General features: G+C 36.4%; 1 non-coding gene across 1 annotated transcript; it reads right to left on the bottom strand.

Annotated features, from left to right (window-relative positions):
• Positions 1 to 1,853: 1,853 nt before the first annotated feature.
• LOC114238393 (U6 spliceosomal RNA) lies at positions 1,854 to 1,957 on the bottom strand. Its single transcript, XR_003623780.2, has one exon. It is a non-coding gene; the product is annotated as a U6 spliceosomal RNA (small nuclear RNA).
• Between the last annotated feature and the right edge of the window lie 8,395 nt (positions 1,958 to 10,352).

Consider the following 10,352-nt stretch of genomic DNA (forward strand, 5'->3'; position numbering starts at 1 on the left):
TCTTCTACCCATTTTTGGATTGGGTTGTTTGTATTTTTGATATAGAGCTTCATGAGCTGCTTGTACATTTTGGAGATTAATCCTTTGTCAGTTGCTTCATTTGCAAATATTTTCTCCCATTCTGAGGGTTGTCTTTTCGTCTTGTTTATGGTTTCCTTTGCTGCAAAAGCTTTTAAGTTTCGTTTGGTCCCATTTATTTATTTTTGTTTTTGTTTCCATTTCTCTAGGAGGTGGGTCCAAAAGGATCTTGCCGTGATTTATGTCATAGAGTGTTCTGCCTATGTTTTCCTCTAAGAGTTTTATAGTGCCTGGCCTTCCATTTAGGTCTTTAATCCATTTTGAGTTTATTTTTGTGTATGGTGTTAGGAAGTGTTCTAATTTCATTCTTTTACATGTAGCTGTCCAGTTTTCCCAGCACCACTTACTGAAGAAACTGTCTTTTCTCCATTGTATATTCTTGCCTCCTTTGTCATAGATTAGGTGACCATAGGTGTGTGGGTTTATCTCTGGGTTTTCTATCTTGTTCCATTGATCTATATTTCTGTTTTTGTGCCAGTACCATACTGTCTTGATTACTGTAGCTTTGTAGTAAAGGCTGAAGTCAGGGAGCATGATTGCTCCAGCTCCATTTTTCTTTCTCAAGATTGCTTTGGCTATTCGGGGTCTTTTGTGTCTCCATACAAATTGTAAAATTTTTGTTCTAGTTCTGTGAAAAATGCCATTGGTAATTTGATAGGGATTGCATTGAATTCGTAGATTGCTTTGGGTAGTATAGTCATTTTCACAATGTTGATTCTTCCGATCCAAGAACATGGTATATCTCTCCATCTGTTTGTATCATCTTTGATTTCTTTCATCAGTGTCTTATAGTTTTCTGCATACAGGTCTTTTGCCTCCTTAGGAAGGTTTATTCCTAGATATTTTATTCTTTTTGTTGCAATGGTAAATGGGAGTAATTCCTTAATTTCTCTTTCAGATTTTTCATTGTTAGTGTATAGGAATGCCAGAGATTTCTGTGCCTTAATCTTGTATCTTGCTCTTGTAAAAATAAAATACAGTGTGTGTGTGTGAAAAAAAAAAATTAAGATACAATGTTAAAAGATCAGGAACAACTATAAGACCACTGGACCATAATTTTAAAAAAAGAAAAACAAAACAAAACAAAACAAAACAAAATTTTGTATCTTGCTACTTTACCAAATTCATTGATTAGCTCTAGTAGTTTTCTAGTGGCATCTTTAAGATTTTCATGTCTTAAAAAAAAAAAAAAGATTTTCATGTCATCTGCAATTAGCAATGTTGATCATCTTTTCATGTGCCTGTTGGCCATCTGTATGTCTTCTTTGGAGAAATGTCTATGTAGGTCTTCTGCCCATTTTTTGATTGGGTTGTTTGTTTTATTGATATTGAGTTGCATGAGCTGTTTGTATATTTTAGATATTAGCCCCCTTGTCAGTCACATCATTTGCAAATATTTTCTCTCATTCCATAAGTTGTCTTTTCATTTTGCTGATGGTTTTCTTTGCTGTGAAAAAGCTTTTAAGCTTCATTAAGTCCGATTTGTTTATTTTTGCTTTTATTCCTTTTGCCTTGGGAGACTAATCTAAGAAAATATTGCTACAATTTATGTCCCAGAATGTTTTGCCTATGTTCTCTTCTAGGAGTTTTGTGGTGTCTTTTTTTATATTTAGGTCTTTAAACCATTTTGAGTTTATTTTTGTATATGGTATGAGGGAGTGTTCTAATTTCATTGATTAACATGTAGCTGTCCAGCTTTCCCAACACCATTTGCTGAAGAGACTGTCTTTTTGTCATTGTAAATCCTTGCCTCCTTTGTTGTAGATTTTTTTTTTTAAAATACGGAACACTTCACAAATTTACATGTCATCCTTGTGCAGGGGCCATGTTAATCTTCTCTGTATCGTTCCTGTTTTAGTATGTGTGCTGAAGCAAGCACTGTTGTAGATTAATTGACTGTACGTGTCTGGGTTTATTTCTGGGCTCTCTATTCTGTTCCATTGATCTACATGTCTGTTTTTGTGCCAATACCATGCTGTTTTGATTACTGTAGCTTTGTAGTATTGTCTGAAGTCTGGAAGGGTTATGCTTCCAGCTTTGTTCTTTTTCCTCAGATTTGCTGTGGCAATTCTGGGTCTTTTGTGTTCCATATACATTTATTTTAAAGTGATGAATAAAGCATGCTCTTTGACCTCAGAAAAATTCTAATCAAAATAAGTACAAAAATGAGTCAGAGGGTAAGGATGTGATTTTGCCACTCTTGTCAAGCAAGCTATTCAAATCATTGCAAATATGTGAACTGAATATGCTGCAAAAAAAAAAAAAAAAAGATGGTTCAATGATCTTTGAAGTTTAATCTGGCACTATCTTTGGGGATTTATATCAATATTTCAGGCCAATACAAAAATAAGAAATGTTTTACACATATCTGACTTCTAGATTTGTTCACAGGTTATGGGGATGGTATATGTATTCTGGACTGACTTATTTGACGTAAACTACTGTGTCTCAAAGGAATGGGAAAGAGAATAAAGAGCTCTATGAATTGTAAACTGTATCTTACATGTTTTGTCTGCATAATGATAAAAAAGAGCCATATTCAGAAAAAATCCTATGTTTGCTTTCAAACAATTTTAAAAGATCAATTTAATGTGTAGGTAAAAGGTGTGGGGAGGGATAAGCATTACAGTTAATCACTTTGAGAAAAAGTCCAATGTACAGAGGAAATCAATACATTTCCATAGCAATGGACACTTTCCATTTAATTATACCCAGGGTCCTAAGTCACCTGAGGGCAGGAAGTTTCTTCCTTTTTTATTGCTGTCATTACTACTTAAAAGGTTTTCCTGATACAAAGTCAGCACTCAAACAAGACTTATTGAATGAACTAAATAAGAATAAGGTTATAGAGTCCCAGACTGGTTTTTTGTGTTTTTTAAGAAAAAGACTTGCAAATGAAAGATACCACTGACAAAGTATTTCTAAACTTCAGAATTTTGAATCCAGTCTAATGCAGTTTGTACCAATATCTCCCTAAATTAAGTATCAAAAGCCTTACAAGTGCATAGAGATTAGAATTTTAGTAAATGTTACTGTAAGAATATAAATCTTCTATACAAAACATTGTTATATTACCTTATTTTGCAAAAGAAAAAACTATATGTGAAACAATCAATCTATTTGTTCAAATGTTTCTAGGTTTTCTTTTTAAAAACTTAAGTTTTTTAATAAGTTAAAAATATTTTTTATTATAAACTGTAGAATTAAGTTAGTCCCTTTTGTAGGCATGTAAACAGAAATGTAATTACTAAAAGTACACAGGTGGAAGATATAATGTATACTAAGATGTGTTTATGTCTAAAAACATTTTTGTAAAAACAAGCATTGCTATCCAGGTAAATTTTAAATATTTTGTCTTAAAATGCATGATATTTAAAGATATAATTTGCCTTCTTTTTAAAAATTTAATACTATCTAATTTGGGAAAGCAGAGTGGGGGTTGTTTTCTTATCCCAAGGTAGACAGAATTTTGACAGGGGCAGGAAATGTGCTTGCACTCCCTATTGTGTAGAAATAATCCTCTTTTTAAGGAATAGTCTTGGCAGCGGTGTTCAGGTGGCTGTGTAGACTGATCTGTGCTTCCTTACCAAATCAGAACAAAAGAGAAGAAAACACATTTTAGCCATCATGCTGCAGATAACTGAAATGAAAAATTACAAAGCAAATTGTTTTTGGCAAAACAGTTTCCTCCCCAGAACTGAGTATCAAAATGTGGTTTCCATTTTTCCACTAACATGTCACAAGTTCCACTCTGGGTGACGTCTGAGATCCTGATTCAGGATGTGGACTAGGAGGGTCCAGGTCATGGTGACACTAACCAAGGTTGTTAGATTTATTAATGTATTAGTCATCTTGCTAAAAAAAGTTTATATAAAATGGGTATATAGCATTGTCTCAACTTCTATTTCATTATTCTGATTTTAGTTCAATTACATAATCTAATTTGACTGAATCCAAGAAAATAAATTATAATTAAAGAATAGTTATAATTTGCATTTAGGTAGATAAGGAAAAGAAAAAAATTAAAATAGATACCTGGAAGGCCAGTAGAAACTATGTTCTTGTAAAAATTCAACTTTCAAAATTTAACAATCTTGAATTTAAATGGAGCTCTAAACTTAGCTGTATGAACAAAAGAAATAACTATATGGTAATTAAGGCTGCCCTCTAGTTTCTAGCACCTCTGCTCCATGCAGCTCTTTGCATCAAAATTTATTCACATCCAAGCTTATTTATCTTTTAACTATCATTATATTTAAATAGATTAGTAAAAGAGACAGCTGGAGTCCAATGAGAGATTGCCTTAATCAGGAAACATTACACAAAAGCAACAACAAAAAAATTAAGGCTAACAGTCTTATATATCCAAGTTTATTTATCCTTAGACTATCAGTAGATTAAAATAGGTTAACAAAATAGACATCTGATGCCCAATGAGAGGTAACTTTAATCAGAAAACATTACATGAAAGGAAAATGGTAAAAGGAATAAGATGAACTGGTGCAAAAATAAATTTGTTATTAGATCAAGATATTTTTTAAAGCATTGCTTGTTTACAACAGCAGTCAATGCCCATTAACAACATAATAATCTTCATTTTTGATGACTGAACCGTAATTCTGCTACTGAAATTATGAGTTTAAAAAATGATTAATATAAGTTTCCAGTAAATAGTTTTCATCGCAGTTTTTGTAGTGCCAAAGAACGTTTCTTGGCTCAGTGTAAACATGTATCTTATAGGAAAGTGAATAAAGTTGATATCCTTTGGCACATTACACAGTAAAAATTTGGGTGAGATAAACATTTTATGGTACAGATATAAAACTTGCTCTAAGGCCTTGGCATGGATTTAGAAAGGTATAGAATATTGTAAGCCATTTTAAGGACTTCCTCTTTTACTCTGAGTAGAGCTATTATAAAGTTTTGAGCAGAGGAGATTCTGGTTAGATGCATGCTTTAACAGAATCATGCTAATTGCTGTGTTCAGACAAGCAGAGACACAAGCAATTCAGTAAGAACAGGGTGGCAAGCTTGTAGCTGCGAATGTCATGAGAAATGATCAGATTCTGTATTTATCTGTACTTTTAAAAATAAGAGTGAAGATTTCTTTACCAATCATATATAGGGTGTGAAAAAAGAAAAAAGTCAAAGACCACAGCAATGTCTTGCGCTGAGCACTGGAACCGTGGGGTTGCCATCGACAAAGATAAGTAAGGCCATGGTGGAATGGATTTGGGGGGAAAGATGAAGAGTTCAGTTTTATACTCATGAAGGTGAGATGATTATTCAGCACTCAATGTATGCATTGCTTCCTAAAAGCACGTAGCAGGTGTTCACTGTAGTTGCTGTTTAGTGTTGTTGGTTTATTTCTCTGGTTCTTTTGCTTTTCTGCCACATTATCTGTTTCTTCATCTGCCTGTTTTTTTGGGTTTTTTTATTGGAGTATAGTTGATTTACAATGTTGTGTTAGTTTCTGCTGTACAGCAAAGTGAATCAGTTATACATATACATATATCCACTCTTTTTTACCTAGTTGTTCTTTATCGTCTGCTGGGTTCAATACACAAATATGTAAAGAGGATTTAAGGTCTAGGAAGACTTTTTTCCACTGGAGCAAATTTGCATTTGCTTATGCAGGTGGCTGGGGTCATCAGCAAACTAGAATGACCTTAATAGTATCAGAGACTGAAATTAGAAATTGCACTTCTTCAATCCTTCAACCCTTGCAAGTGCGTTTCACCCTTATTTGGGGGGGTTTAGACCATAAGGATCTTAATCAGAAGCCTGTGTGATTTACCAATGCCCCTGGCAAGCCTTGAACCCAATTTGAATTTTTCTTTCTGTAAACCTTTCAAAAACTTTTCTCATCAGTTTCTTGGCCTCTCAGTCACCTCTTCCAGAATTGGAAAATCCCTGTAAAGGAAAAATGGTGCTAAATACCAAGTTCACACCTCTAGGTTTTATTTCTTTTACTTTGGAATTTAGCCCTATAATTTCCTTGATTGCATCCCATTATGATATTATACACACACATGCACACACACATACACACACACCACACTTTCTTAATCCATCTCAGTACAAGGGTTGACCCAAGGTACCATTGTTCCTACTGGAAGCAAGACTCCTTGGCCATTATATATTTAAAGCAAGTTTAAATCCAGATTTTATACCTATTAAAGATGGTAGAAAGATAAAAGTTTAACAAGTGCATAAGCTGAGATGTTTCTTTTATTTAAAAATATTGTTTTCAATCCTATTCTCGGTGGTAGGATATAGCAAGGAATAGATAGCCAAGATGCCCACTCTCCTGGAACTTACATTCTAATACTAGAGGAAGACAGAAAAGACCAACATAACTGTCAGATATCACCAGTGCTATGACGGCTTTTAAGGAGGGTCCTGTAATACAGAGCAGGTAGCAGCTACTTTACATTGAATGATCAGGGAAGAATTCTCTATGGAGAGGACACTTAAGGTAAGAATTTAAAGACAAGAAGAAAAAAGTCATATGGCAATATTCCTTGAAGTGCCGAGGAGAGTTGTATATGCTTGAGAAATAAGAAGGGGCAAGTGCATCTGTACTGTGTTAATTACAAGAGAGAATTGTAGAAGAAGTTGAGAGGTCAAGTAAGGGCAAAATCATATAGGGCCTTGCAGGTCAAGATAAGAAATGTAATAAATAACACATATGCCTGTCTAGGTTTATTTAAGACACCAAACTACCAACGAAATGATGAAGACAAACAAAAAAGGTAAACTCTTGCCTGCTGGAAACTCATCAAAAACAATGAGAAAGGGTTTTTAATATATCTTTCAACTCAAATATTTCTTTTTCCTCTCATAATGACTTCTAAACTGATCTGATATTGGGTTAAACCAGTAGCCTGATGTTGCATAGTCATTTTTTTTTTCTCTTGGAACCAAAATAAAATGAGAGGAAATTAAAAGGCATAAACCTAGAAGGAACAAACCACCATTCTCCAATCTCCAGTGTAATAACTGATATAGGCAAGATCATCAATACATGCTAAAAGTAAAAAGTTGCTGCAAAGAGAAAAATGCACTTCCTCATTGGCCATATCTGGCAGCCATCCTCCCATGGAAATCTATGATAAAGCAAGAAATGAATTTTCCAGATCCAGCGAATACTACCATGCGTATGTTGTCAATGATAGCTTCCTGTTCCATTAGGATCCCTGAGGATCATGAGAAATTACACTCAAACATGCCTTATGCTCTCTTTTCTTGTGTGCCACTGTCCTTCAAAAAGTTTTTACTCGTTACAAATTAAACCAGGACATTTATCTCATCTTAAAGTGACATGTGTGCACACGTGTGTGAGTGTGTGTGAGTGCTGTGTGTTCACTTCTTCCCAAGCAGTCATACATACAGAGCATCTCTCAAGTAATACCACTTTTGGAATACGTGGTTTTGGAAACAGACAGAAAAGAAGAAGAAGAAGAAAGAAAAAGATATTTCAATGTCATAATGGCAGGTAGTGATTAAGGAAAAAAAATTAATATTAAATACAGGGTTGTAATATGACAAGGTAATGAAATGAATAGGGCCAGGTCGCATGTCTAGCAAGATGGGTGGTGCAGGAGTCCAGCTATGAAACCTTGACCTGTCCAGGGCCTGGTTGAGATTTGATGCCATCTACTGGCAGTTTTCTGTTATAGCCTAAATATCAATGAAGATGATTCTGGGTCCTTGAGGGGAGGACCCTGCTACCTCCTGCTTAGTGTGAAGCCTGGAGTCCTGGAGGGCTCTCCTCCTCCCCCGCCCACCCCAGCTCTGAGCAGCCCCCACGTTTATGACGTAGAAAGGGTCTCTGTGCTCCTGATGCTACCCCAGCAGGTGCCTGTTGGTGTTTATTATTTGGGGCAAACCTCATGGCGGGGGCAGGCAGGTTTCTCAGGTCTCTTGCTCTAGTCCCAGTCTTAGGTAAGCCCTGTGCGGTTCATCTTGAGGGTGGGGTTTTCTCAGCTTTCCTTCCATCTCCCCTGGTGCCTAAGGATGGTGAGTCTTTGGCAAGAGTGAGTTTCCTGACCCTCCCCAACCCCCCGCAGCAGCGTTGCTTTGCATCACTACAAAAGTACAAAATCTTGACCACTGAGCATTCTTCCTCTGCCACTGTAGAAGGAAGACTATGAGAGAAGAGTCTGGATTTCATGCCTCTCCTCCAGCAGCTGCTTCTTCAGGTCTCCTTTTCCTGATCCCACTCTTTCTCATACACACCCAGCACAGACCTGTATTAAAAAGCTGGTGAGGAAGCTTAGGTGACCTTTGTGTCTTGGGTTTCTTGGGATGCGAAATTCTCTTGATGAGCCACACAGAATCTTTGAAAATTTATTAAAATTTCAGTTGTTTCCTTTTTATACATATTTATGTCTACGACTTGTGCTCGCTCTCACACTGTACCAAAGGCCAAATAGTTTGCATGTCCAAGGTCTTTTTGGAGGGGCTTGTCACCCTTTGGAATTCAGTGTACCTAGTGACCTTATGACCTTGGCTCTGTGATGAGCCCAGGAAAGTTATGATTTTTTTAGATTATCCTCCTTTTTCTTTTAATGTTAGAGTAGGAGCAACATTCTCCTGAGATCTTCTACAGATTTTAGTAGATCTGGAAATTACACTAATCATACTGAACTATAATTACATAGCTGTCAGTTTCACCGCTATAAATTCCTTGTAAACAGTGCTTTTTTTTTTTTAAGAGTATTAGTCATTTTATTTTTATTTATTTATTTATTTATTTATTTATTTATTTATTTATTTATTTATTTATGGCTGGCTTCCCTGGTGGTGCAGTGGTTGAGAATCTGCCTGCCAATGCAGGGGACACGGGTTCGAGCCCTGGTCTGGGAAGATCCCACACGCCGCGGAGCAACTGGGCCCGTGAGCTACAATTACTGAGCCTGCGCGTCTGGAGCCTGTGCTCCGCAATAAGAGAGGCCACGGTCGTGAGAGGCCCACGCACCGTGATGAAGAGTGGCCCCCGCTTGCCGCAGCTAGAGAAAGCCCTCGCACAGAAACGAAGACCCAACTGTGCATTTTAAAATTCTCAGTGCCTAGTGGTTTTTATTTATAGTATTGTTGTAATAAGCTGTTCACATGCCTGTCTCTCTAACTAGACACCTTTGAGTAGGTGACTGAGTCTTATATGTCCTTATAACTAGTCCTTATAATAACATAAGGACTAATATCTATTGAGTGTTTGCTACGTAACAGACCCTGTTATAAATTCTTCATATACATTTTCTCATTTAATATCATTACCAACCCTACAAAGTAGGTATTATAATTCTAGTCTTTTAGTTTAATAAGCAAACACAGACAGGACAGGCATAGGCTCTTGCTCTCAGAAGAGCCCTGCACTTGGTTTAAAGCTCTGTTGTCTCCACCTTGAAATTCTTAATTTTATCTTGGAACGTGAAGTGAAGTCTGTGAGACAAGGAAGCATGTCGGTGAGCAGTGAGGATAGGCCTGGGGATACAAGGTACAAATTAGCTGGGGATCATGGGCCCGACAGGCACACAGGCGTTGAGCAATGGCCTTGTGGCCCAGCACACGGGATCCAGACTTAGAGCAGTCTGTGGTACATGGGATCTAATGAAGTGAGGCCCTTAAAACAGGTATTCCTTGAAAGAAGAAACTCAAAACAGCAGAAATGCTGACCTGCTGGCCTTGAAGAAGCAACAAATACTTTCTGAGCCACCAATGGAGAGAATAGCATCTAGAAGCTGAGGGCCTCAGTCCTAAAAATACAAGGAATTGAATTTTGCCAGTAACTTGAATGAACTTAGAAGAGGACCCCAAGCTTCAGATGAGAAAAATCTGTCCTTCATTGCAGCCTTGCAATCATCTGAGAAGTACAGACCCCTGACCCATGTAAACCACAGGATAATAAATATGTGTTATTTTAAGCACTATTTGAGGTAATTTGTTATGTAGCAATAAAAAACTAACACTACAGTCATGAAACATGCTAAAACATAATTACAGTGAGGTCATTATAAAAATGTTAGCGCTCACAACTTTTATATAGAACTTAAAATCTTAATGTTTAAATATTTATTTTCAGTTACTTATGATGTTTACACAAATATAAACACACACCTATATACATATATTTGTATACTTGAAAAGCCCTATAAAGTGAAAAATTCATTGCATTCAAATAACAGCTGTTAAGTCACAAAATCCAACATAGCTTGGCTCCAGGCAGGCCTATCCCAGAATTTCTAAGTATCACAACTCATAGGCACGTG

Source organism: Balaenoptera acutorostrata, chromosome 11 (assembly GCF_949987535.1).
Source record: "Balaenoptera acutorostrata chromosome 11, mBalAcu1.1, whole genome shotgun sequence".
Lineage (NCBI taxonomy): Eukaryota > Metazoa > Chordata > Mammalia > Artiodactyla > Balaenopteridae > Balaenoptera > Balaenoptera acutorostrata.